This window comes from Pygocentrus nattereri, chromosome 22 (assembly GCF_015220715.1).
Source record: "Pygocentrus nattereri isolate fPygNat1 chromosome 22, fPygNat1.pri, whole genome shotgun sequence".
Lineage (NCBI taxonomy): Eukaryota > Metazoa > Chordata > Actinopteri > Characiformes > Serrasalmidae > Pygocentrus > Pygocentrus nattereri.
Window position 1 is genome coordinate 6,310,974 of NC_051232.1, and position 27,871 is coordinate 6,338,844.

The window sequence follows — 27,871 nt, forward strand, 5'->3', positions numbered from 1 at the left end:
GGACTGTCGGCCCTGGGGATCAAACCGGCAACCTTCCGGTCACAGGGCCAGATCCCAAACCTCCAGCCCACGACTGCCCCGAATTATGTCAGTTATTACTAATAGTAACAGAAATATTTTCTGAAAAACTGTATTTAATAATACTTTATGTTGGCTGCCGGTTTTTAAAGGCAATAAGCCACTTTAGGCCATGTGTTACTTCGATTTTATCACAGGGAAGGGAGTGTTACTCTGCTTTGCATCGTGCCTAACAACACCCTTCCCAGTGATACAATTGTAGTAACGCACAGCCTCGAGTTGCTTATTGCTTTAGTTATAGCTACTGTGTTTCTCTGGTCACAAAACACCAGATTCATGACTGAGTGATTAAAACCACATTTCTGAATGATTAAAACGCTCAAATTTCAAAATTTCAACCTTATAAGTGATGAAAACTGTCCTTCTTTTAAAATGAATGAGGATTCAGAACGTTCTGAGTGCGGCCATCAGAGGGCGCAGTTCTGCACTTTTCCCTCAGACTCAGTACATTAATAACGACCTTCTTCCTGGCAGCCTGGCTCACTCAGCTGGCAGTTCAGCAGCTCAGGGTCACGTCTTCAGAACATGTTTGACTGTCTTTTTATTTTATAATCAAACGTATGATTCTAGTCTACAGGCCAGTTACACCATGAGTCAATATGATTCCTCTGTTACAACCCAAATAACTGTTTGTGTGTTTTATTGTGTGTTTATGGCGGTTTATGAAGTTTGAATCATAGATCACTTTCTTCCACCTCTCATGGATAAATAACAGCGTCCGTGCAGCTCTTACGTTTGCACTGCCTGCATTATTTGTCAAGTAAACCTCCTGTATCTTAAAGTGAAGAGTCTGTGTTCATATGGAATAAAACGAAGTTAAATGAACGAAGTGCTGTTTTCTTATTGCATATAAACAGCTCATCACACTTCATGCAAAAATAGAGGTTACCAACACTTTATGATAGGATTATTTACGACAGCTGTCAAATGTTTATGGCATTTTGGGGAATTTCAGAAATTCCAAATTTCTGGGTAAATTAATGGATGTAAACAGAGTCATTCAGAATGGCTTGGAGGGAAAGACTGCTTTCTAGAGAAATAGCAGACCACATGAGGCAGAACTGAAGGCTGTATCTCTATAGAACAGTTATAACACTCACTACTTAACGTCCGTTATTACCGTGTTACATAGTTACTGAGCTCTATTCATATAACAAGAACCTCAGTTATTAAAGAACCCGTTGAGCTCCTGTTGTTCTCTGTCTTTCACCGAGCTTCATAAGATCTAGCCGCTCTGCTCACACCTCCCAAATTTGCGGTGCAATTCCCAAACCAGGCGATGATGCAGCTGCTCAGGATGCTCTCCACAGTCCCTGTGCAGAAGTGTGTAGTTACATGTGAACAACATATGCAACAACAACATAACTACTGATTTAGTCACTGTTACAGATGGATTACAGAGATCCGCCTTGTGTAATTACAACTACTAAGATACACTCGTGTAACAGCCTGTTCTCTCTCGTGTAATTACACCAGGGTAATAACACAAATGTAACTACATTGGCAGTTTCAGCTTTAGACCATTCTGCGATGTGACATAACGGCAGGCGTTATGGCAAGTCCAGCCCAGCTCCTGACATTCGGCCCACATTAGGCCTGGACAACACGTTCCACAACCCAAGTCCAGCCCAGCTCCTGATATTTGACCCACTGTGATTTTTGTAAATTATGTGTATTGCTTTTACATCCACGAGTGGTTGGACACAAGTGTACCTTTTCCATTGTATCCCCCTTCATTCAGGACTCGCTCACTCTGGCGTTTTACAGTCATTATTTTGGTACAACAGGAGAAATAAAACTAGTCAGGCTTCCCTTTAAAGCAGCTCTGGCCGCGTTTCTGGGCTGCATTTTCAGGATCCTCTGAGTTCTTCTGAATCGGGACGGTGTTAAACGTCATAAACATGACGTAAACGAAAGCAGGAGGCCACTTTTCCTCACGCCTTGTTTCTGCACATGCCCAATGCTGACCATCACAGCTACCTTCACACTAAAGCACGTTGTTCACACGTCACACGCAGCAGTCAGTCGTCTGCGGAGCCCTGCTGGTGACGTCAAATAACGAGCAGCCACGCTGCATTAACACGTGGGTACGAGATCATAACGCATAGACTAAGGTCTGGGAACAAGATCATGCCTCATTAAGTTGTGGATAAACCTTAATTATCTCATTGCCACATCTTACTAAAGGGATTAGCATCATAATCTGGTTAGCAAACCTTACTAAACTGTGGGCACGTATTAACTGACTGGTTCCCATGACTTAAGCCATGTTCACACACAGACTCATAACCATCAGAACAAAACTACAACTAATCACATAAATAATACACTTATAAACTTTAAACTCTTCCAAAAAAGACATTCAAAACGTTATAAACAGTAATAACGATCACCTTCCAAATGGTATTAACGTCTATAACAGCTTAAAAACAAGTCACACATGCTGCATAAACTGAAAGCGTCAGTCCCGCAATACAGTCACAACATTTACTACACAATGCTTATTATTAACGTTTAATTACCTCGTTATTAAACATACTTTACACTTTAAATATCTCACACACCTCATAAACTCTTAATAACAAACGCACTAACTGCTTCTTTCTGTCTTTCACCGAGCTTCATAAGATCTAGCCGCTCTGCTCACACCTCCCTCCTCCTGGCTGTGAGACACAGCAGGAACGGTCATCAATGATGAAGAGCGGATGATTTGACTCATTACTCTCCATCCGATTCGCGCTCAGAGGGAAGCGTCGCGACTCGTCATCGCGGTTAGAGAGACGCAGCACTTTCGAATCAGATTTCCAAGTCAGAAACTATAGAAATGATCCCTGAAAGTACAGTCTTACCCTCTCAGCGCTGCAGCCGGGGCTCTTCCCTCCGCTCACAGCGACCCACCCCGACGGTGAGCGGCGGGGCCGAGGCGCTGACAGCGCGGGCGCTGCGAGGAGAAAAACTACACCTGCACGTCCCGATTAAACAGCTACAGCGACTTCGCTAAGCGCTGACAAAAACAACGGCGAGCGCGGACACGAGACAGCGCCGCTTTCAGCTCTAATACTGACCAATCAGCGCTCAGTAGCCGTAATACTGACCAATCAGCGCTCAGTAGCAGTAATACTGACCAATCTGCACTCAGTAGCAGTAATATTGACCAATCAGCACTCAGTAGCAGTAATACTGACCAATCAGCTCTCAGTAGCAGTAATACTGACCAATCAGCGCTCAGTAGCAGTAATACTGACCAATCAGCGCTCAGTAGCAGTAATACTGACCAATCAGCTCTCAGTAGCAGTAATACTAACCAATCAGCGCTCAGTAGCAGTAATTCTGACCAATCAGCGCTCAGTAGCAGTAATACTGACGAATCAGCGCTCGGTAGCAGTAATACTGACCAATCAGCTCTCAGTAGCAGTAATACTAACCAATCAGCGCTCAGTAGCAGTAATTCTGACCAATCAGCTCTCAGTAGCAGTAATACTGACGAATCAGCGCTCGGTAGCAGTAATACTGACCAATCAGCGCTCGGTAGCAGTAATACTGACCAATCAGCGCTCGGTAGCAGTAATACTGACCAATCAGCACTCAGTAGCAGTGGGAGCAATTTAATGAACCAGTAACTTTAAGGTAGCAGTGGATTTAAGGTGTGAATATGTTTCAGGTAAAAGTGAGTTTCTCGTAGCAGTGGATTTATATTGGGAGTGGATTTTAAAGTATCAGTGAATTTAAGATGGCAAACCAGCCATTAGGGGTGTACTTTGTGTACTTCTGGTGCCGGTCCCAAGCCCGGATAAATGGTGAGGGTTGCGTCAGGAAGGGACTGGCGTAAAACTTGTGCCAAAACTATCATGCAGATCAGAAATATGATTGCCATACCGCATCGGTCGAGGCGAGGTAGAGAGGAAGAGAAATGGAGTAGGGATAATCCTAAAGGAACAGCTTGGGAAAAGTGTTCTGGATGTAAAGAGAGTGTCAGACAGGATCATGAGCCTGAAGTTGGAGGTTGATGGTGTGATTTTGAATGTGGTCAGTTCATATGCACCACAGGTTGGTTGTCAGTTAGAGGAGAAAGAGGAAAGACAAAGTGCTCCTGACATTCGGCCCACATTAGGCCTGCACAAATCATGCCACAACCCAAGTCCAGCCAAGCTCCTGACATTCGGCCCACATTAGGCCTGCACAAATCATGCCACAACCCAAGTTTAGCCCAGCTCCTGACATTCGGCCCACATTAGGCCTGCACAACACGTGCCACAACCCAAGTCCAGCTCAGCTCCTGACATTCGGCCCACATTAGGCCTGCACAACACGTGCCACAACCCAAGTCCAGCCCTGCTCCTGACATTCGGCCCACATTAGGCCTGCACATCACGTGCCACAACCCAAGTCCAGCCCTGCTCCTGACATTCGGCCCACATTAGGCCTGCACAACACGTGCCACAACCCAAGTCCAGCTCAGCTCCTGACATTCGGCCCACATTAGGCCTGCACAACACGTGCCACAACCCAAGTCCAGCTCAGCTCCTGACATTCGGCCCACATTAGGCCTGCACAACACGTGCCACAACCCAAGTCCAGCCCTGCTCCTGACATTCGGCCCACATTAGGCCTGCACAACACGTGCCACAACCCAAGTCCAGCTCAGCTCCTGACATTCGGCCCACATTAGGCCTGGACAACACGTTCCACAACCCAAGTCCAGCCCAGCTCCTGATATTTGACCCACTGTGATTTTTGTAAATTATGTGTATTGCTTTTACATCCACGAGTGGTTGGACACAAGTGTACCTTTTCCATTGTATCCCCCTTCATTCAGGACTCGCTCACTCTGGCGTTTTACAGTCATTATTTTGGTACAACAGGAGAAATAAAACCAGTCAGGCTTCCCTTTAAAGCAGCTCCGGCCGCGTTTCTGGGCTGCATTTTCAGGATCCTCTGAGTTCTTCTGAATCGGGACGGTGTTAAACGTCATAAACATGACGTAAACGAAAGCAGGAAGCCACGTTTCCTCACGCCTTGTTTCTGCACATGCCCAATGCTGACCATCACAGCTACCTTCACACTAAAGCACGTTGTTCACACGTCACACGCAGCAGTCAGTCGTCTGCGGAGCCCTGCTGGTGACGTCAAATAACGAGCAGCCACGCTGCATTAACACGTGGGTACGAGATCATAACGCATAGACTAAGGTCTGGGAACAAGATCATGCCTCATTAAGTTGTGGATAAACCTTAATTATCTCATTGCCACATCTTACTAAAGGGATTAGCATCATAATCTGGTTAGCAAACCTTACTAAACGGTGGGCACGTATTAACTTACTGGTTCCCATGACTTAAGCCATGTTCACACACAGACTCATAACCATCAGAACAAAACTACAACTAATCACATAAATAATACACTTATAAACTTTAAACTCTTCCAAAAAAGACATTCAAAACGTTATAAACAGTAATAACGATCACCTTCCAAACGGTATTAACGTCTATAACAGCTTAAAAACAAGTGACACATGCTGCATAAACTTAAAGCGTCAGTCCCGCAATACAGTCACAACATTTACTACACAATGTTTGTTATTAACGCTTAATTACCTCGTTATTAAATATACTTTACACTTTAAACATCTCACACACCTCATAAACTCTTATTACCAAACTCACTAACTGCTTCTTTCTGTCTTTCACCGAGCTTCATAAGATCTAGCCGCTCTGCTCACACCTCCCTCCTCCTGGCTGTGAGACACAGCAGGAACGGTCATCAATGATGAAGAGCGGATGATTTGACTCATTACTCTCCATCCGATTCGCGCTCAGAGGGAAGCGTCGCGACTCGTCATCGCGGTTAGAGAGACGCAGCACTTTCGAATCAGATTTCCAAGTCAGAAACTATAGAAATGATCCCTGAAAGTACAGTCTTACCCTCTCAGCGCTGCAGCCGGGGCTCTTCCCTCCGCTCACAGCGACCCACCCCGACGGTGAGCGGCGGGGCCGAGGCGCTGACAGCGCGGGCGCTGCGAGGAGAAAAACTACACCTGCACGTCCCGATTAAACAGCTACAGCGACTTCGCTAAGCGCTGACAAAAACAACGGCGAGCGCGGACACGAGACAGCGCCGCTTTCAGCTCCGCTTCCTTCGCTTTTCTGCCTTAAACTCTACAAACGGTAAATATTTCTGTTTTTGCGGCTTTTTATCACGAAAAATGTCTTTATTTTCTTGCGAACGGCGCTTTACCCACAATGCCTCAGCTGCATAATTAACTCGTTGCCACGACAACCGCTCCTCCTCGGAGCCGTTAGACTGGAAGCGCCGCTCGAAGCCGCGTCTGAGACTTTCCTCCTTCATATTAAACCCAGAGCACCGCGAATCCGCCGATATCCACATTTTCATGGAAACCGCCTTTTATTCCCGTTACAACGACGCTTTTCTGAGGCGCTACAGCAGCTCGCCCTGAAACACGGTCTCTCTTCCCAGTTCCGGGTGACGGGCTGTGTCTCAAATCGATCCCTACTCACTATGAAGTGTGCACTGTGTTTTCAAACATTCTTAACATTCAGATGTAAGTAGCACGTTTCCCTCTCTAGCAGAGACTGTTCAGGTTCAGAAAACATGAGGTACACAGGACACTACGCAGGGAGCAGAAGGCCGTTTGAGGTTGAGCCCCGGTTTGAGGGAAGCCTGCTCAGTTCTGATTCGCTCAGTTTTAGGGAAATCTTGGCAGAGGGCGCCAGTAGCCCTCGGTGAATGTGGTGAAACCAGCGTTGCCAGATTATTTCATAATAATGATAATAGTAATAACAATAACAACAACAACAACAACAATACTACTACTATTACTCATAATGATAATACAATAGGCCTGATTTTTTCCAACATCCATTCAGGTGTCAAGAACCTTGACTGACGTAACGATGTTGACCATATTCTTGCCATTAATTTGTCCTTGTGGCCGCCTGGTATCAGGGGTCCTTTCATATACAAAACATTTAGAAAAGGAAAAGAAGCAAATTGAAGGCACTGCTGGATTTATGTGCACTCTGCAAGTTACAGACAAAAGAAACACAAACATATTAAATGACAGAATTTGTTGGTTAAATATTTACTTGGAAAAATAATTTACTTTTAAAATTACTTGTAGTTTCTTTGGCTTTCGGTCTGTAATGACAAAAGACAAAACTTCTGAAATCCAGGTAATTCTGAAAACTACATTAAAAGCTTTTGGTTTTTTGTTACAGTGTTAAACTAAACATATTTGAAAGCCTGACAGGTGGGCAACATACTAAATATCTATCCGCTGTTTTGGGGTTAATGCACGCAGAACAGTGTTTTTTTTCCTGTATCATTTCCCATTATTGTTGAAATGACTGCAGAATCGATGAAGGTTGTAGAACTACGCAGTGCACCTGTACAGTCAGTGGAGCTGATAAAGTGGACAATGAGCGTAGAAACGAGGAGGTGGTCATGGTGTTACGCCTGATCTGTGTATAAACAGGGTAATAAGCCTCATATAATTAGGTTGTGCGTCAGTGCTGAAGGTGGAAACACTCCTTATAACTTCACTGTGAGTGGGTGGGGCTACATTGCAGTAGTTTCTGTCCTACCGTTGCAAAAAAATTCCAAGTTTGATTTTTTTATGATATGAGCCCTTTAAACAAGTGTATATAAGTATTCATTGCAAATTATTGTTGATGGTGGCGTTCGGTGTTGGAAGATCACTGACCCAAAGTTTAGCCATTAAATAACAACTGTACATTTGTTTTTAAGGACAAACCTTCAAATGACCACATGTGCCTTTTAGCAAAATGTGTGTTCCAGCTGATGCAGATGTATTTTTCAGTAATGATATATTAGTAATTGGGGATAAAAGCCTTCTTTTCATCTCCATTAGCAACACACATCATTAATTTAATTATTTAAATACAAATTCTCTATTCCAGGGACAAAGCTCTGCCCAGAAAAACAGGCCCCAAATGTCATGGCAGCCACCATCAAAACTAAACCCACTGCCCAGCAATCAGCAACTGCCTGTCAATGCTCTAGCAACCAGATGAGATACCATAGCAACTGTATAACAGCATCTTAGGAACCACTTGGGAACTGACAACTGTACATCCTGGTAACACTCTAGCAACCCCTGTGGGTATCTTGGTAACTGCTTAACATCATAGGAACCACCAAATATACCTGCCACATAGCAACTAACAACCAACTAATAACTGTTTTGCAACACCTTAGCAACCAGCTGGAATACCCTGGTAACCCCTCAGCAACACCCATGGGCCAGATATGGCCCACATCTTAAGTTCTGGTCTGCATTAGGCCCAGTTGTGTGCTCCACTTTTGGCTGATGCTTGGCCCTAATCTGCTGCATACATGGCCCACATCTGGCAACCGGGACCGGTCCACCCAAGTGCTGTCAATGTGGCAAGCGGGCCAGATGAAAATGGGGGATGTGGGCCACAATAACTTTGCTATCCAAGTATAACCCCTGTAATGACTTCACAGCTACAACTGCCTAGCAATCCCCCAGAACACTATGTCAGCTGCTTAGCAACACCCTAGCAACCCCTGCAATGACCTAACAACTTTCTAGGAACCACCAAAAATGCCATATCTCCCACATAGCAACACCCTAGCAACCACCTAACAACTGCCTCAGCAACACATTTGCAACCACATGGAGAACTCCGTCCACCGTAATAACCCCTGCAGTTAACTCACAACATTTTAGCAACCCCTCAGAATAACCATAGAAACGTAACAAAGAGTAAAACACGGTCACCAAGGAAACAGCAACTGCACTCCTTTAACCAAACACGAACCAAACCGTCATAAAGAGAAGGGAATCTGAGTGTGGAGTTCTCCTGAAATCCAGCTGTTAAAAGGTCTTTCTCAACCTTGTTGTCTTGAGATGTTGGTTTGAAAGCATTATGTGGTCACTGTGCTAAAAAGGGTGGACAGAGACCAGGAGTGGCTGAGCCCAAGACAAGACCCAGGCTGGGGAGACCATGTCAAAGCCAAAAGGCTCAAACTCAGACAACCTGGGGGCCAGTGGCCAGGTGGGCTTCTCCCAGAGGGGTAGATAAATCCCATTATTTTTCTTTTTTTTCGCTGAGAAAAACATAAATGTGTGTGTGTGTGTGTGTGTGTGTGTGTGTGTATTTGTGTGTGTGTGTGTAGAGTCCACCATACAGCAGTTTAGCCCCACCCATTCACACATAAGTTATGAATAGTATTTCAGCCTAGTTTCAGTCTATTTCAATGGGGCGCCACACAGGGCAGCCAATCAGAACACAGCTCACTTACATACAGCAGTCTACGAGGCATAGAGACAACAACACCTCGTTTAATGTATAAAGACAGTTTGGACAACAGTCACACAAACCTACACAATCACAAATAAACAACATAGACAAACAAAACACAATAGACTTTCATACGCAGTTATTCTGAAAAAAGCGAAGAAAAGCTTTAAGACAGAACTCGTTTTTTATTTAAGCAGTTTGATAATGAGTTCAGCCAGCGCTCTAAAGGCCCTACACAGTGCACACTTCATAGTGAGTAGGGATTGATTTGAGACACAGCCCGTCACCCGGAACTGGGAAGAGAGACCGTGTTTCAGGGCGAGCTGCTGTAGCGCCTCAGAAAAGCGTCGTTGTGACGGGAATAAAAGGCGGTTTCCATGAAAATGTGGATATCGGCGGATTCGCGGTGCTCTGGGTTTAATATGAAGCAGGAAAAAGTCTCAGACGCGGCTTCGAGCGGCGCTTCCAGTCGAACGGCTCCGAGGAGGAGCGGTTGTCGTGGCAACGAGTTAATTATGCAGCTGAGGCATTGTGGGTAAAGCGCCGTTCGCAAGAAAATAAAGACATTTTTCGTGATAAAAAGCCGCAAAAACAGAAATATTTACCGTTTGTAGAGTTTAAGGCAGAAAAGCGAAGGAAGCGGAGCTGAAAGCGGCGCTGTCTCGTGTCCACGCTCGCCGTTGTTTTTGTCAGCGCTTAGCGAAGTCGCTGTAGCTGTTTAATCGGGACGTGCAGGTGTAGTTTTTCTCCTCGCAGCGCCCGCGCTGTCAGCGCCTCGGCCCCGCCGCTCACCGTCGGGGTGGGTCGCTGTGAGCGGAGGGAAGAGCCCCGGCTGCAGCGCTGAGAGGGTAAGACTGTACTTTCAGGGATCATTTCTATAGTTTCTGACTTGGAAATCTGATTCGAAAGTGCTGCGTCTCTCTAACCGCGATGACGAGTCGCGACGCTTCCCTCTGAGCGCGAATCGGATGGAGAGTAATGAGTCAAATCATCCGCTCTTCATCATTGATGACCGTTCCTGCTGTGTCTCACAGCCAGGAGGAGGGAGGTGTGAGCAGAGCGGCTAGATCTTATGATGCTCGGTGAAAGACAGAGAACAACAGGAGCTCAACGGGTTCTTTAATAGAGAGAACTGAGGTTCTTCTTATATGAATAGACCTCAGTAACTATGTAACAGGGTAATACCGGACGTTAAATAGTGAGTGTTATAACTGTTCTATAGAGATACAGCCTTCAGTTCTGTCTCATGTTATAACACAAGTGGGTTTTTTATGCAGGAGCATTTCTGTAGTGTTACAGTTGCGCTTTGTAATAAGTGTGCAGTTCCTGTGTAGTTACTATGTAGTTACTGTGTAATAATGCAGTGGTAATAGAGACACTGCTTTGGGTTTAACGCAACACTTTCAGTTAACGTCATCGAAGTTACGTGTTAATATAAGGGGTCGCCTGCCGTTATGTCACATCGCAGAATGGTCTAAAGCTGAAACTGCCAATGTAGTTACATTTGTGTTATTACCCTGGTGTAATTACACGAGAGAGAACAGGCTGTTACACGAGTGTATCTTAGTAGTTGTAATTACACAAGGCGGATCTCTGTAATCCATCTGTAACAGTGACTAAATCAGTAGTTATGTTGTTGTTGCATATGTTGTTCACATGTAACTACACACTTCTGCACAGGGACTGTGGAGAGCATCCTGAGCAGCTGCATCATCGCCTGGTTTGGGAATTGCACCGCCTCAGACGGCAGGATCCTACAGCGTATAGTGAGGACAGCTGAGATCATCGGGGTCTCTCTCCCCTCCATCACGGACATCTACACCACACGCCGTATCTGGAAAGCCATCAGTATTGTGGACGACCCCATCCATCCCTCACACGGACCTGCCGTCTGGCAGAAGGTACCAGAGCATCCGTGCCACCACTGCCAGACCCTGCAACAGCTTTATTCCTCAAGCAATCAGGTTTTTAAACTCACATGGACTGAGCTACCCCCCCCCCCCCCCCCCCCACATACACACACACCCACACACACACACCTCTTTTGATGTTCTACTTGCACTATCTGGTACATTGCAGCTAAGACTGTTTACTGTTTACTCGAGTACTACCTCTGTAAATTCTGTCTGCACCTCATTCCTCAGTACTTCATTCCTCACTACCTCATATCCAGAAATGAGGGCTGTCGGTGCTGCACTGTCCTGTTATTTTATTGTTTCTACCTTAATTTTTTGTTTGCACACTCACGTCTTCACATTCGCACTTTGTACTTTGTGATCCTCGTTGCACCACAATGTTTTTACAGTGTTGGCCTTATAGCTTTGGTGAAGGACCTTTTACCTTTCACCACCACTGTGGCCAGTTATTTCTCTAGAAAGCAGTCTTTCCCTCCAAGCCATTCTGAATGACTCTGTTTACATCCATTAATTTACCCAGAAATTTGGAATTTCTGAAATTTCCCAAAATGCCATAAAACATTTGACAGCTGTCGTAAATAATCCTATCATAAAGTGTTGGTAACCTCTATTTTTGCATGAAGTGTGATGAGCTGTTTATATGCAATAAGAAAACAGCACTTCGTTCATTTAACTTCGTTTTATTCCATATGAACACAGACTCTTCACTTTAAGATACAGGAGGTTTACTTGACAAATAATGCAGGCAGTGCAAACGTAAGAGCTGCACGGACGCTGTTATTTATCCATGAGAGGTGGAAGAAAGTGATCTATGATTCAAACTTCATAAACTTCATGTATAACTTCATGTACTGAGTCTGAGGGAAAAGTGCAGAACTGCGCCCTCTGATGGCCGCACTCAGAACGTTCTGAATCCTCATTCATTTTAAAAGAAGGACAGTTTTCATCACTTATAAGGTTGAAATTTTGAAATTTGAGCGTTTTAATCATTCAGAAATGTGGTTTTAATCACTCAGTCATGAATCTGGTGTTTTGTGACCAGAGAAACACAGTAGCTATAACTAAAGCAATAAGCAACTCGAGGCTGTGCGTTACTACAATTGTATCACTGGGAAGGGTGTTGTTAGGCACGATGCAAAGCAGAGTAACACTCCCTTCCCTGTGATAAAATCGAAGTAACACATGGCCTAAAGTGGCTTATTGCCTTTAAAAACCGGCAGCCAACATAAAGTATTATTAAATACAGTTTTTCAGAAAATATTTCTGTTACTATTAGTAATAACTGACATAATTCGGGGCAGTCGTGGGCTGGAGGTTTGGGATCTGGCCCTGTGACCGGAAGGTTGCCGGTTTGATCCCCAGGGCCGACAATCCATGAGGTGTCCTTGAGCAAGACACCTAACCCCCAACTGCTCCCCGGGCGCCGTGGATAGCGCTGCCCACCACTCCGGGCAAGTGTGGTCACTGCCCCCTAGTGTGTGTGCTCACTAGTGTGTATGTGGTGTTTCACTTCACAGATGGGTTAAATGCGGAGGTGGAATTTCCCCGTTTGTGGGATCAAAAAAGTATCACTTAATAAAAAGTTATTCCACTAAGAAATGTAGCTCTTTAGAGTATGAGAAGAACATTCAGGGATCATTTCTGTAGTTTCTAACTTGGAAATTTGATTTAATTTAACAATAAAAAAACAATAATGATTCTTATTTATATAGCACTTTTCATGTTGGTGGCAGCTCAAAGTGCTTTAAAGACAGATGATAAAACAGAGTTATGCAAGGAATTATAAATATTAATTCAGAATCAGAAGAAAATGACAGATCAAATTAAAATATAAATACAATGAGACGTAGAGTTTTAATGAAATGCAGAGTTACAGATCAGTATGTGCAGATCTAAGATCTCTTGCTGGAACATAAACAGACAAACACTTGGTGATGTAAGTGTTGCTTTAAGGTCATTTAGAGCTTTAAAATCTATCCTGAATGATACAGGCAGCCAGTGCAGTTCTTCTAAAGCAGGACTGATCTGATCTCTCTGTGTTGTTTTTGTTAGGCTGCTGATGCATTTTGTACGAGTTGTAAGGAATGTGTAGTTTTCTTAGGAAGTCCAGTAAGAAGACCATTACAGTGATCAACTCTGCTTGTAACAAACGCTGAACAAGTTTCTCTGCGTCGCTCTGAGTTAGAAAAACCTGAACTTTAGTGATATTTCTTAAATGATAAGAAGCTATTTTAGTGATTGTGTTTACATGAAGATGAAATAGAGCTGAGTCTAAAATCACACCCATGTATCCTAATGACATCACCTCGAGGTAGCATGTACAAAGAGAAAAGCAAAGGCCCTAAAACTGAACCTTGAGGGACTCTACAAGAAATGGCAAATCTTTTTGATGAATGATGAAGTGAAACCACAAACTGCCTATTGCCTAAATATGATTTAAACCATTCTAAAACTGTACCAGAGAGGCCGACCCAGCATTCAAGATGCTGGATTAAAATCTTGTGTTCAACTGTATCAAAAGCTGCACTAAGATCTAAACTTAAACAAGATCTTAACATCACATCATAAAAGCCCTTTGAATGACATTGTTAACACCTTAATCATTAACTTTTGAGTCTTATTTCCTTGGCCATTGGAACATATTTAATTACATTGAAATTTAAAAATTTAGTGATTTAGAAATTGGATTTATAATCAGTCATAAGACCATTTTGGGACCAAAGAAGTGCAGTAGCAAAGAACTGGTCTACTGACTTGTGTGCAGCTGCACCTAGACAGAGAGCTAACATGCAAGCTGGCTATCGCACTTACCATGAACAGCAAAAAATCTTATTCAGACAAGCATTTCATGCCAAACCACTTTGAATGACGGCAGTAACATCTCAATCATTACATTTTTAGTCTTTATTTATTTGGCCACCGGAAATTTGAATCACTCACAAATTGGATTTAAGTTCATTCAATCATGAGACCTTTTTATAACCAAAGAAGAACATTGAAACCTGTGTTTTTGATATCAGTATGACTAGCAGGCTCCCTTTAACCCGGACTCCTTCCTACACAGTGCACTGTATTCATCATGAAACTATGTCTTCTACACCAAACACTCACTAAATGTTATACAGGGAGTCATTCAGCTTATGGCTGGCAGCTTTCTGTACAACATATAATGCACTATTTGGGCTTAGAAGCTGTTACTTAATGACCTACACAGTGTCAGAGTCATAACCAAGGGTGGCTGAGGTGGCCGGTGCCACCCTGGAATAAATGGCTGCCCTTCAGGGATGTTTAAAAGTTGGCGTATCTTCCTCTGGTTGGCTAATTTACTCAGCAAACAGGTGTTTGTCTGTCAGGTCTGTCAGCAGTGCTCCTCTGTAAGATACAATAAGCTACAATGAGACCATCAACAACTGATTAGCTATAATCTATGGAGCCCCGATGGTGATGTCCTGTCTAAATAAAAATAAGGCGTGGCCACGATTTAGTAAGGTGTGGGAAAGAGATAATTAAGTCATGGCTGGTCACACCGGCAGCATCGACCTGTGCTTAACAACAACACTACAGTCTGTTAATGATCAGCCTGACCACCCAGCTCACTACACACTGAGCTCCACCAGCTCGGAGGACTGTAGGCTGTGCACTTCATCTCTGGCTAAGCCTTATTTCTAGTATATTTATATATTTATACTGTAACTGTTTATTTAAGACGTTATCTGAACATTATGCTGCTCCTCTGTACCTGCACTGTACACTTTATATACAGATCACTGTTTACATCTCTTTATAAACAGTACTTCTGCATTTACTGTACTGTACTGCAAGTCACCAGCACATTTCTGTCTATATACCTGATACCTTGAATACCTGACTATGCCCTAACTGTCTATATGTCCAATACACCTATAACACTTGCCTATGCACATCTTGTCTACGGGGGACACCTGTTCCTACTGACTCTGCACACTTTGTGTCTTTTACTGTCTTTTGTCTTTGCACTGTTTACTATGCATCTTTTATTACTGCACTGGAAAAGTAGCCCGACAGTGTTTCATTATACTGTACTACGCTGTATTGTACAATGACAATTAAGTTGAATTGAATTGAATATATTGACAAACAACTGGACTGGGCTAAAGACACCGACGCCCTCTACAGGAAGGGTCAAGGTCGTTTCTGTTTTCTGAGGCACCTGAGGTCCTTCAACAACTTCCGGACTATGCTCAGGATCTTCTATGAGCCTGTGGTGGGGAGTGCTATCCACTATGCTGTTGCATGCTGGGGAAGCAGGCTGAGGGCGGCAGACGGCAACAGACTCAACAAACTGATCCGCAAGGCCGGTGATGTTGTGGGTGTGGAGCTGGACTCGCTGACGGCCGTGTCGGAGAGGAGGACGCTGTCTAAACTGCAGGCCATTATGGACAATGGCTCCCACCCACTCTACGACACGGTGATGAGGCACAGGAGCTCATTCAGCTCAAGACTCATTCAACTGAAATGACCACAGAGCGCCACAGGAGGTCATTCAGCTCAAGACTCATTCAACTGAAATGACCACAGAGCGCCACAGGAGGTCATTCTTACCTGTGGCCATCAAAATCCCTCAGTGTGTGATTCACAAAGTGTGGCTCATCTGCGCAAAACTCAATGCCTAACAGTTCATATGTGTAATAATAATAATTATGTGCAATAATTTAAATCATTATAAATAATTTGAACTGCTTACTGCTTACTCCACTTAATCCTGTGTACACATTGCAAATTTCTCTTTCTCTTTGTTTTAAATTATTAAAGTGTTTATTCTTTTACATAAATAGTTGCAACTGTAACAACTGCAATTTCCCTCTGGGATCAATAAAGGATTCTGATTCTGATTGATGGCCATGCCTTATTAACGCATGGGAACGAGATCCTAATGCATGGCCACGACTTAGTATGCCGTGATCTCGTTCCCACGCCTTACTAAGTCGTGACCATGCATTAGGACCTTGTTCCCACACGTTATTTTTATCTATACAGGATGTCACCAGCAGGGCTCCGTGATTATCGGTGACCATGCTAACAGATTTCCTTCTGCAGCTGAACTCACTGCGCGGGTTCTTGGCCGCTTCACACAGCGCCGTCTACTACTGAGGCCTGCTTTCCTGAATGCAGTGCGCTAAAAAAGTGACGTTTTCATTTACTGGATTTGCTGGACGTGGCCAAAATATGAAAAATATGAAAACATTTTCATTTCGATGGAGTGACGTAATACTTTATTCACGCGGAAATGAAGGACAGATTCAATTATGCACAGAGAAAATAACATCAGTTTCTTCGTCATTTTGACACATTAACGCTATTTTATTCATTTATTCATTTATTTATTTTAGCAGTGTGCCACCCCAATAAAATCTTAATCTTAATCTTGGATCTTAACTGGCCGCCCCAATCTAAAAGTTCGAGCTAAGCCCCCTACACAGTGCACACTTCATAGTGAGTAGGGATCGATTTGAGACACAGCCCGTCACCCGGAACTGGGAAGAGAGACCGTGTTTCAGGGCGAGCTGCTGTAGCGCCTCAGAAAAGCGTCGTTGTAACGGGAATAAAAGGCGGTTTCCATGAAAATGTGGATATCGGCGGATTCGCGGTGCTCTGGGTTTAATATGAAGCAGGAAAAAGTCTCAGACGCGGCTTCGAGCGGCGCTTCCAGTTTAACGGCTCCGAGGAGGAGCGGTTGTCGTGGCAACGAGTTAATTATGCAGCTGAGGCATTGTGGGTAAAGCGCCGTTCGCAAGAAAATAAAGACATTTTTCGTGATAAAAAGCCGCAAAAACAGAAATATTTACCGTTTGTAGAGTTTAAGGCAGAAAAGCGAAGGAAGCGGAGCTGAAAGCGGCGCTGTCTCGTGTCCGCGCTCGCCGTTGTTTTTGTCAGCGCTTAGCGAAGTCGCTGTAGCTGTTTAATCGGGACGTGCAGGTGTAGTTTTTCTCCTCGCAGCGCCCGCGCTGTCAGCGCCTCGGCCCCGCCGCTCACCGTCGGGGTGGGTCGCTGTGAGCGGAGGGAAGAGCCCCGGCTGCAGCGCTGAGAGGGTAAGACTGTACTTTCAGGGATCATTTCTATAGTTTCTGACTTGGAAATCTGATTCGAAAGTGCTGCGTCTCTCTAACCGCGATGACGAGTCGCGACGCTTCCCTCTGAGCGCGAATCGGATGGAGAGTAATGAGTCAAATCATCCGCTCTTCATCATTGATGACCGTTCCTGCTGTGTCTCACAGCCAGGAGGAGGGAGGTGTGAGCAGAGCGGCTAGATCTTATGAAGCTCGGTGAAAGACAGAAAGAAGCAGTTAGTGAGTTTGGTAATAATAGTTTATGAGGTGTGTGAGATATTTAAGGTGTAAAGTATGTTTAATAACGAGGTAATTAAACGTTAATAACAAGCGTTGTGCAGTAAATGTTGTGACTGTATTGCGGGACTGACGCTTTAAGTTTATGCAGCATGTGTGACTTGTTTTTAAGCTGTTATAGACGTTAATACCGTTTGGAAGGTGATCGTTATTACTGTTTATAACGTTTTGATTGTCTTTTTTGGAAGAGTTTAAAGTTTATAAGTGTATTATTTATGTGATTAGTTGTAGTTTTGTTCTGATGGTTATGAGTCTGTGTGTGAACATGGCTTAAGTCATGGGAACCAGTAAGTTAATACGTGCCCACAGTTTAGTAAGGTTTGCTAACCAGATTATGATGCTAATCCCTTTAGTAAGATGTGGCAATGAGATAATTAAGGTTTATCCACAACTTAATGAGGCATGATCTTGTTCCCAGACCTTAGTCTATGCGTTATGATCTCGTACCCACGTGTTAATGCAGCGTGGCTGCTCGTTATTTGACGTCACCAGCAGGGCTCCGCAGACGACTGACTGCTGCGTGTGACGTGTGAACAACGTGCTTTAGTGTGAAGGTAGCTGTGATGGTCAGCATTGGGCATGTGCAGAAACAAGGCGTGAGGAAACGTGGCCTCCTGCTTTCGTTTACGTCATGTTTATGACGTTTAACACCGTCCCGATTCAGAAGAACTCAGAGGATCCTGAAAATGCAGCCCAGAAACGCGGCCGGAGCTGCTTTAAAGGGAAGCCTGACTAGTTTTATTTCTCCTGTTGTACCAAAATAATGACTGTAAAACGCCAGAGTGAGCGAGTCCTGAGTGGGCCGAATGTCAGGAGCTGGGCTGGACTTGGGTTGTGGCACGTGTTCTGCAGGCCTAATGTGGGCCGAATGTCAGGAGCTGAGCTGGACTTGGGTTGTGGCACGTGTTGTGCAGGCCTAATGTGGGCCGAATGTCAGGAGCTGGGCTGGACTTGGGTTGTGGCACGTGTTGTGCAGGCCTAATGTGGGCCGAATGTCAGGAGCAGGGCTGGACTTGGGTTGTGGCACGTGTTGTGCAGGCCTAATGTGGGCCGAATGTCAGGAGCTGGGCTGGACTTGGGTTGTGGCATGTGTTGTGTGGGCCTAACATGGGCCAAATGATCCTCTTGACTCACACTGCTTACCACCCTCACATCCATGATGAAAGTTAAAGGTGATCGCACTTCTACTGTCAAGGTACTACACAGAGGGAATAAGATCATCCTCCCTGTCAACTTTTCAGGAATATTTTTTATACAATGGATATTACAATAGCTAGCAGTTAGCTATCCTAAGTAAACTAAGGTATGATTTAGTGCTGCCCTGTGGTTTTACATGTTTAAATTCGTAGTTTTATGTATAACAATTAAGGTTAGATCAATGTTCAGATTTTGGAATTCAGCATTTGTTGTATAAACTGGAGGTCAAGTATCCACTTCATCCATCCATCCACCCATCCATTTTCTAAGCCGCTTCTCCGTCAGGGTCGTGGGGGGTGCTGGAGCCTATCCCAGCAGTCATCGGGCGGAAGGCAGGATACACCCTGGACAGGTCGCCAGTTATCCACTTCATGAAAATATGAATTTATATAGGATATATGATAAGGGGAATAAGAATATTTAATGTGGCACAAGAAAACTGTCAGTCAGACTTACTTTTCTGAATTGTCCTTCTTTCACCCTCCCTCATGAACCATTATACTTCATAATAAGCAATGATAATGACTTATAATATAACTTAAAGTACTGTTACTTTTGATATGTAATTTAAAATTAGAATAAATACTGATTGAATTCTTTTAAAATTTATTAAGTAATATTTCTACTAATGGCATTTCTGCTTTTACTCAAGTAGAGAAGTCATGGGCTTTGTCCACCCTGCTGCTCCTGGCCTGCCAGGAGAGGTTAGGATAAAACCCTTCAGCGTAAACCAGTATTACTCAGGTTTGGAAGCGATGTCTACTGGATTTGAGAGGCTTGTGTGCTTATGCAAATGAAGTTCGTCAACATCAATATGCCTGTATTATTATCAATTATTAAATTAGTATTTTATACCTTTACTAAACGTGTTGTCTTGCAGCCATCCATCTGCTGCTTCTGGTTCTAGCTTGATAAGGACATACAGCTTGTCCCAGATACTTTATAGTAACATTTGTAGTGTAGTGTTTGGATTGTTAGTACATACACTATATTTCCAAAAGTGTTCACTCATCCATCCAAATCATTGAATTTAGGTGTTCCGGTCACGTCTATGGCCAAAGGTGTATAAAACCAAGCACCTAGGCCTGCACACTGCTTCTACAGACATTAGTGAAAGAATAGGTCGCTCTCAGGAGCTCAGCATGGAAACACGCTTCTCCATCTGGCAATCCGATGGACAAGTCTTTGGCGATTGTCAGGAGAACAGTACTCGTCTGACTGCATTGTGCCAAGTGTAAAGTTTGGTGGAGGGGGGATCATGGTGTGGGGTTGTTTTTCAGGAGTTGGGCTCGGCCCCTTAGTTCCAGTGAAAGGAACTCTTAAAGCTTCAGCACCAAGAGATTTTGGACAATTTCATGCTCCCAACTTTGTGGGAACAGTTTGGGGACGGCCCCTTCCTGCTCCAACATGACTGCGCACCAGTGCACAAAGCAGGTCCATAAAGACGTGGATGAGCCAGTTTGGTGTGGAAGAACTTGAATGGCCTGCACAGAGTCCTGACCTCAACCCCACAGAACACCTTTGGGATGAATTAGAGTGGAGACTGTGAGCCAGGCCTTCTCGTCCAACATCAGTGTCTGACCTCACGAATGTGCTTCTGGAAGAACGGTCAGAAATTCCCATAAACACACTCCTTAACCTTGTGGAAAGGCTTCCCAGGAGAGTTGACATCATATTAAACCTTATGAATTAAGAATGGGAGGTCACGCAAATTCATATGCGTGTGAAGCCAGTTGAGCGAATACTTTTGGAAATATAATGTATTTCTTTACGTATATAGCTACATCTTTAGCACAAGATATTGCTAATATTACGTATTTGAAACAGTGGCTCACCTGCTTTGCTTTTTTTCCAACTGGCTGCTGTTCTTTTAAGATAATTTATCAGCTAACTCTCATTTATCTTGTGTTTATTACTAATTTTTCTTATTTTTATTTTAGATGCAGCCATAAGGAATCCACAATCACAAGCTGCAAGCGACAGTAAAATTGATCAGAGAGCTCCACGTCTGTTAAGTGCTGAGTATATTTTATAATGAAGCATAAATAACAACCTTTCTTGCAATTGTAGAGAGCTGCAGTGACTTCTCTGTCTTGTTCCACGATGATCCATATCTTCACTTGGGATAAGTCAAGTCAAGCTTTACAAGTACATAGTGAAACGAAACCACATTCCTCCAGGACCATGGTACAACACAGGAACACAAGTGTGAGATAACACACACACACACAGCATTGAATGTTTGCTGCTGGGTTAATCCACAGGACAGTAATAGAAAACCTAACGACAGTTTCAAACACCTTGGCAGTGGAGTTGTGGAACCAACCGCTAACAAAAAGGTTGTATGCCTCAAGAGTTTTGTATGCTTTCATTTGCTTTCTTGAGTAGAAGGATGTTTGAAGGAGGTAGTTGCTTATCTACTGCCTTGATAGCAGGCAAGGATTTCAGTTCAGTCTAAAAATTGCTCCACTTCACAACAAAAGGACCATGTTTAACATATTTTCTCTTGTAATTTTGTATAAACTAGCACAGTATGGCACAACTGGATCAGACTCAGCAGTGCTGCTGGAGTTTTTAAACACCGTGTCCACTCCACTGTATATATATACCTGCTTTGTTAGTCCTTTTAGAGATAAAGTTAGAGATGTAAGCTCATCTACTGCTGCCCAGTTTGTTAGTTATCCTTTAGTCTTTCATCAGTGCCTACGGGACGCTGTTGGCTGGAAATTTATTCTCAGTCCAGCAAACAAGTGTTTAAAGACTCAAGCAACACTACGGTTCACTACAACACATATTACCATATTGGCATCACTGCAGTGCTGAGAGTGATCCACTACCCAAATAATACATACTCTGTCGGGGTCCTGAACATTGAAGAACAGGGTAAAAGCAGGCTAACAAAGTTTGCTGAGAAACAGAAGGACTACAGTTGTAGAACTGCAGAGTGTTTCTAAATGGTAAGTGCAGCTGATCAAGTTTAAATATGGAGTAGCTGTACATGAAGTGACTAATGAGCATATGTATGTAATCAAGCACACTGGAGTACACTCAACTTTTAGTTTGTATTTTTCTTTAACACCTGTTTATTGGTGTATGGTAACTGTTACCTATAAACTTGCTATTCCATCAATTTTGTGTTTGTTTTTTTGTAAGACAATTAAAGCTGCTGTTTCCAAATGATTTCTAGTGCTGTTTAAATTCATGTGTGCATACAGGTGAGTTTTAAGAATTGGTGAATTTTACACAGTAAAACAGTAAATACTGGCTTAATACATGAAAATGTATATCTTGCTCTGAAAACTGCAGCAGACTGATGATGTCCACATTTATTGATTCACTTTTGAAACCAGAAACAAAATTTAAACAAAGAAAACAAAGAAGCAAAAGTTAAAAGGTGCTTCAACACTGACTTAACCATAAATAAACTTTGAAGTGACAGCTGAAGTGCCTGATGTATGTACCAATTAAAAATAAATAGTGGTAATTTGTATGGACCAGAACATGGCTGGTGTAGGGTAAGTGTGTGGTATGGTCCTGATTTGACACACGTCTGGCCCATATTAGGTGAGGTTAAGTCCTTTGTATCTGATGTGACCAGTATATAGAGGACCTGTAGCTGAAATGAGGTAGGTAGATTCACCCCAAGTAAAATCCGAACATCAAGAGCAAATATGGGCCACATTCGGGCAAAACATTCACTGTTATGTGGGCATGTTGATGTCGAAAAAAAGATATGGACACAAAAAAAAACAAACACTTTTTTCGCTGATGGTTTTGTGAATTTGTTTAGCGTTTGAACAGGTATTTTAAGTTTAGAGTTCAGATTTGCATACAATAAAAAGCAAGTGTTATGAGAGAACTCCAGTGACCTGTAGTGTCCTGCAGAGATTCATTACTGGGCTGCCCTTATTTGATTCATACAAGCTTTCTTCTGACCAAGAAATAAAATCCTATAAGATTGTCTTACTACAACTAAACCGATGATACACCGATCTGCTTGATGCTTTCTCCAAAGAACTGTGGTCTCCTTGACTGACTTTGTAATTGCCTTGAGTACATCACACTAACCAGATGGGACTAAATATTCTGCAGTTGGGTAAAGAAAAATCAGAGATTATTTTATTTGGGAATAGCAATTTAGGCACAGACTAGCTGCCTGTCTGGACTGGCAAGCCCTAATATCAAAAGAACTGGTACGTAACTTTGGTGTACTACCGGACTCTGAACCTAGATTTAGAAGGCATGTCAAAGCAGTTACTACATCAGCTGGTTATGGCCTTAAGAACATCAAGATCAGAGGTTTTCTGGTTATATCATCTCACGCCTTTATTTCCAGCAGGACGGATTACTGTAACGGTCTCCTGACTTGACCAAAACAGACAATCCTAGAGCTTCAGATGACTGAAAATGCAGCTTGCAGAGTTCTCACTAGGAGTGAAAGAATGCAACCCCCATCCTTAAGTCCTTACACTGGCTGCCAATTTGTTACAGCATAGAGTTTAATGTGGTATTAGTGGTCTACAGGGTCTCTTTTCCACCGTCCACATGTTTGTCCACTGAGCCGAACGGTTCTCAGGGCCGTACCGCGCTAGTCCGGACTCGTGAGACCGTTTGCGTTTTCTTTTTCCGTCTGTTGTGCTGCTACGTGAGAACCAGGTAATACTGGAGAAAAGTACACAAACGAGTGTCTAACAGCTAAGAGGCTATTAGCTACATACACACCACCCACCACAAAAGGTTGGATTTGGTCCGTCACTCCAGCTCCAGTCTCTTGGCACGCTCTCAGATTCTTTATCCTCTAAACGGGTGTTATTTGAGCATCTGTTACTGAAGCAGCCTGTCCCAGGGTGGGGTTCACCTGTAGCAGGCTAATTGCACTAGCATTAGCCAGGAGCCTCCAGCTCCACACACCAGAGAATTTCAGGTTTCCTGTCCCTCTCACATCAGTCACGCCACTTGGCTTCCTTGCTCACCATCGGGGTGAATCCCTGTGTGTGGATGGAAGATTCCTGACTTTAGAGCTTGGAGGTTAAGACTATGCTTTCAGGGATCATTTCTATAATTTCTGATTTGGAAGTTTGATTTGAAAGTGTAACGTCTCTCTAACCACGATGACGAGTTAAGATGCTTTCTTCTGAGCGTGAATCGGGTGGTGAGCGACGAGCGAGATTGTCTGCTCTCTGTCGTTGATGAACGTTCCTGCTGTGCTTTGCAGTCTGGAAGAAGAAAGCATGTTCAGAGTGGTTTGTTCCTGAGAGGTAACAAAGATCAACTAAAGCAGCTGAAGCAATTTTTTTGTTACTGGTTTTGTGAACTTGCTTAGTGTTTCAAGAATTGTTTTAAAAGCCTGCAAATTTAAGCACCGTTCATAGCAAGTGTTGCAAGAAAGCTCCAGCGACCTGTGGCATCCTGCAGAGTTTTGTGATTAGGCTGCTCTTCTTTGGTTGATACTAGTTTCCTTTTGAATTAAAACCGTGAGACTACGAGATGTCTTACCACATCAAAACCAACGATGCTCAGCTCTGCTTGATCCTCTCTCCAAAGAACTGTGGTCTCCTTGATTGACTTTCTAATTGCCTTGAGTACATCACACTAACCAGATGGGACTAAATATTCTGCAGTTGGGTAAAGATAAATCAGAGATTATTTTATTTGAGAATCTACTGCCGCCTAAAATTGACTGTCTCCTAAAATCTACTGCCACCTTCAGTTGTACTGCCTCCTTAATTTCACTGCCATCTTAAATTCATTTCTTCTTCTTTCGGCTGCTCCCTTTAGGTGTCGCCACAGCGGATCATCTGCCTCCATCTTGCCCTCTCCACTGCCTCCTCTACTTTCACACCAACCATCTCCATGTCCACCTTCACTACATCCATAAACATTCTCTGAGGTCTACCTCTTCTCCTTCTACCCGGCAGCTCCATCTCCAACATTCTTTGCCCAATATATCCACTATCCTCAACAGATGTCCAAACCATCTCAACCTGGCCTCTCTGGCTTTATCTCCAAACTGCTCCACCTTCACTGTCCCTCTGATCTGCTCATTTCTAATCTTGTCCATCCTTGTCACTCCCAACGAAAATCTCAGCATCTTCAGCTCAGCCACCTTTCTTTTAGACAGAGCCACAGTCTCCAAACCATACATCATAGCAGGACGCACTACCTTCTTGTAAACCTTCCCTTTCACTCTTGCTGCTATTCTTCTGTCACACATCAGCCCTGACACCCGTCTCCACCCACTCCATCCTGCCTGCACCCTCTTCCTCACCTCTTTTCTACACTGTCCATTGCTCTGGATGGTTGACCCAAGATCTTTGAAGTCATCCACCTTTACAGCCTCTACTCCTTGCATCTTCACCTTTCCACCTGCCTCCCTGTCATTTACACACATGTATTCCGTCTTGTCTCAACTGACCTTCATTCCTCTCCTCTCCAGTGCAAACCTCCACCTCTCCAGATTCTCTTCCACCTGCTCTCTACTCTCACCACAGATTACAATGTCATCTGCAAACATCATGGTCCATGGAGCCTCCTGTCTGACCTCATCTGTCAACCTTTCCATCACCATTGCAAACAAGAAGGGGCTCAAAGCTGATCCCTGATGTAACCCCACCTTCACCTTGAAACCATTTGTCACTCCAACTGCACACGTCACCACTGTCTCACTATCCTCATACATGTCCTGCACCACCCTAACATACTTTTCAGCTACACCTGACTTCCTCATACAGTACCACAGTTCCTCTCTTGGCACCCTATCATATGCCTTCTCTAGATCCACAAAGACACAATGTAGCTCCTTCTGACCTTCTCTGTACTTCTCTACCAACACTCTCAATGCAAAAATTGCATCTGTGGTGCTCTTTCTGGGCATGAAACCAAACTGCTGCTCACTGATCTGAACCTCTCGCCTTAGCCTTGCTTCAACAACTCTTTCCCATACCTTCATGGTGTGGCTCATCAACCTTATACCTCTGTAGTTACTGCAGCTCTGCACATCACCCTTGTTCTTAAAAATGGGGACCAGGACACTGCTTCTCCACTCATCAGGCATCCTCTCACTCTCAGGATTTTGTTAAACACCCTGGTTAAAAAGTCCACTGCCTTCTCTCCTAAACATCTCCACACCTCCACAGGTATGTCAACTGGACCAACTGCCTTTCCATTCTTCATCCTTTTTAAAGCTGCCCTCACTTCCACCTTACTAATTCTCTGCACTTCCTGATCCACTATCTCTCTCTCCCCCCCATTCTCCTCCTCTCTCTCTCGTTTTCCTCATTCATTAGTTCTTCAAAGTACTCCTTCCATCTACTCAACACTCTGTTCACTCACTAGTACATTTCCCTCTCTATCCTTTATCAGCCTAACCTGCTGTACATCCTTTCCAGCTCTATCTCTCTGTTTAGCCAAACGATACAAGTCCTTTACTCCTTCTTTACTGTCCAGCCTCTCATACAGCTCATCATAGGCCTGAGCCTTTGCCTTTGCCACCATTCTTTTCGCTATGCGACTAGCCTCACAGTACTCCTGCCTACTTCCTTCATCTCTCTGGTTATCCACTTTTTCTTAGCTGCCTTCTTCTTCTGAATACTCTCCTGGACTTCCTCATTCCACCACCAACTTTCCTTGTCTTCTTTCCTCTGACCAGACGAAACACCCAACACATACTTGCCAGTTTCTCTCACCACCTTAGCTGTAGTTTCCCAGTCCTCAGGTAGCTCCTCACTGCCCCCAAGGGCGCTGTTGCAACTTTTCCCTGAACTGACTGCAACCATGCTCCTCCTTCAGCTTCCACCATCTAATCTTTGGCTCTGTCTTCACTCTCTTCCTCTTCTTTGTTTCTAACCTCATTCTACAGACAACCACCCTATGCTGCCTTGCTACACTTTCCCCTGGTACCACTTTACAATCTCCAATCTCCTTTAGGTGGCATCTCCTGCTAAAGATATAATCCACCTGTGTGCACCTCCCTCCACTCTTGTATGTCACCCTGTGTTCTTCCCTCTTCTGAAAATACGTGTTCACCACAGCCATTTCTGTTCTCGTCGCAAAATCTACAACCATCTGACCTTCCGCATTTCTGTCTTTCACACCATACATACCCAGCACCTCTTCATCCCCTCTGTTCCCTTCACCAACATGTCCATTGAAGTCTGCACCAATCACTAATCTCTCCTCTCTAGGGACACCATCTACCACTTCATCCATCTTACTCCAAAATTCCTCTTTCTCCTCTAACTGACAACCAACCTGTGGTGCATATGAACTGACCACATTCAAAATTACACCATCAACCTCCAACTTCAGGCTCATGATCCTGTCTGACACTCTCTTTACATCCAGAACACTTTTCCCAAGCTGTTCCTTTAGGATTATCCCTACTCCATTTCTCTTCCTCTCTACACCATGGTAGAACAGTTTGAATCCACCTCTAATGTTCCTGGCCTTGCTTCCTTTCCATCTGGTCTCCTGGACACACAGAATATCTACCTTCCTTCTATCCATCATGTCTGCAAGCTCTCTGCCTTTACCAGTCATTGTCGCTATGTTCAGAGTCCCTACTCTAACCTCCACACTCCTGCCTTTCCTTCTCTCTCGCTGCCTTCTAACCCGCCTTCCTCCTCTCCTCTTTGATGGTCTTCGACCTACAGTAATCCAATTTCCACAGGCACCCTGCTGGTCAACAGCACCGGAGGCGGTCGTTGTTAACCCGGGCCTCGACCGATGCGGTATGGCAATCATATTTCTGATCTGCATGATAGTTTTGGCAGAAGTTTTACGCCAGTCCCTTCCTGACGCAACCCTCACCATTTATCCGGGCTTGGGACCGGCACCAGAAGTACACAAAGTACACCCCTAATGGCTGGTTTGCCATCTTAAATTCACTGATACTTTAAAATCCACTCCCAATATAAATCCACTGCTACGAGAAACTCACTTTTACCTTAAACATATTCACACCTTAAATCCACTGCTACCTTAAAGTTAC

The 27,871-nt window shown here is 43.9% G+C and overlaps 1 long non-coding RNA gene and 5 other non-coding genes across 6 annotated transcripts; 3 read left to right on the forward strand and 3 right to left on the reverse strand.

The window, feature by feature from the left end:
- Nucleotides 1-776: 776 nt before the first annotated feature.
- On the reverse strand, nucleotides 777-3,202 carry LOC119262011. Its single transcript, XR_005129354.1, has 2 exons — nucleotides 2,928-3,202; nucleotides 777-1,391 (listed from the first exon to the last, which is right to left on the reverse strand). It is a non-coding gene; the product is annotated as an uncharacterized LOC119262011 (long non-coding RNA).
- LOC119262133 lies at nucleotides 2,712-2,925 on the reverse strand. The gene has a single exon (XR_005129446.1). It is a non-coding gene; the product is annotated as a small nucleolar RNA U3 (small nucleolar RNA).
- Nucleotides 3,203-5,786: 2,584 nt separating the features above from the next.
- Nucleotides 5,787-6,000, reverse strand: LOC119262134. Its single transcript, XR_005129447.1, has one exon. It is a non-coding gene; the product is annotated as a small nucleolar RNA U3 (small nucleolar RNA).
- A 4,236-nt stretch (nucleotides 6,001-10,236) lies between these two features.
- On the forward strand, nucleotides 10,237-10,450 carry LOC119262135. The gene has a single exon (XR_005129448.1). It is a non-coding gene; the product is annotated as a small nucleolar RNA U3 (small nucleolar RNA).
- A 6,922-nt stretch (nucleotides 10,451-17,372) lies between these two features.
- On the forward strand, nucleotides 17,373-17,586 carry LOC119262136. Its single transcript, XR_005129449.1, has one exon. It is a non-coding gene; the product is annotated as a small nucleolar RNA U3 (small nucleolar RNA).
- A 6,327-nt stretch (nucleotides 17,587-23,913) lies between these two features.
- On the forward strand, nucleotides 23,914-24,127 carry LOC119262159. Its single transcript, XR_005129469.1, has one exon. It is a non-coding gene; the product is annotated as a small nucleolar RNA U3 (small nucleolar RNA).
- Nucleotides 24,128-27,871: the final 3,744 nt, after the last annotated feature.